Below are 1,328 nucleotides of genomic sequence, written 5' to 3'. Positions count from 1 at the left end.
ACAAGGTTGATAGCATAATTTTAAGAGATGTGGCACTTGAAAACTTCAGCAAATTACAACTATTATGCAGTAATAAAAGTTATACTGCCAACTATTTATATGAAGAGAAAAGCGGAATAGAGCAACTGGGTGATACTATGAAAACAGAGTAATACCATAAATACATGTACAGTGGAATTGTGAGAAAACAAATTCTGTGAGCAGCATTCAATGTCTTAATCCTTGTACGGGAAACCCAAGACGGTCAAGCTGTGTATAAAACTGGCTGACCAAACAACTGCCACCTTCCCATCTGTGAGGATGAAAAGTGAAAATAAGGGTGAACTAGACTAACCTTTAAAGATGTACTTAAGTTAAATATCAAGCAGAAAACGCCGAGTTGTCTCCCTTTCAAAAAACTGATGCTTGCAAAGAGTAACCAAGAAGCCAAGATAGGTCTCTGTAAACAGACTGGAAAAGGGAGATAAACCAGATTATTCCAGCATACTGCTTATATTAACAAATCCCATCCATGTCATTGCGTCTGCCAGTCGGCGGCGTAAACGCTGTTCAATTCCACATTCTTTGGCCGATTTCATTCAAACTTCTCACGCATATGCTGCATGCCTTCTGCCAGGTCACTAAAAATATTTGGTGTCAAAACTCCGCCTAGTTCCCGAGTACCAGCCACTTAAACACCAACCCTCAGGCTATCTGATTGATCATGAAAGAAAGAATGGGTGACACCGGGATTACTGATAGCAATAGCTAAGGATTTAGCTCAGCCAAGATTATGGATGTGAAACATGGATTGGCATACATGAAATAAAATGGCAAATGGAGTGAAGGCGATCGCTGTGGAGACCGCAGCAACCAACACTCAACTAAATTATTACGCACGCAGCACACCAAAAGTTTACAGATTAAAAACGCAGAGCCGAAGTAACTTTCACTATACACATCACACGCTATGTAACGATATTCATAGACTTACCAGCATTTACGTTGTTTTACCTACATGAATAATCATGTACTGACACAGAGGAGAGTGGTTGTAGAAAAGTTTGATACAACGCCAATAGCAGTTATATCAATATTAACATTATTTGTTGCTGTTCATTAACGAGTTTACAACCTATTATTACGAATTATCCCAATTGTTTTTTATTTATGAGTGGCGACTCATACTGATGGTTAAATCATAATATAATTCTACCAATTACTGACTACGCTTGGTCGCTAATTTTCATGCTAGTTGCTATTAACGTCTGTGACCTAACGCATTCCTTCAGTACACACCTGTGCTAACAATTCTATCAAACAATGCATTAAAAACGATTATGTTGCGG

Source organism: Watersipora subatra, chromosome 2 (assembly GCF_963576615.1).
Source record: "Watersipora subatra chromosome 2, tzWatSuba1.1, whole genome shotgun sequence".
Lineage (NCBI taxonomy): Eukaryota > Metazoa > Bryozoa > Gymnolaemata > Cheilostomatida > Watersiporidae > Watersipora > Watersipora subatra.
Note: the sequence above shows the minus strand (reverse complement) of the source record.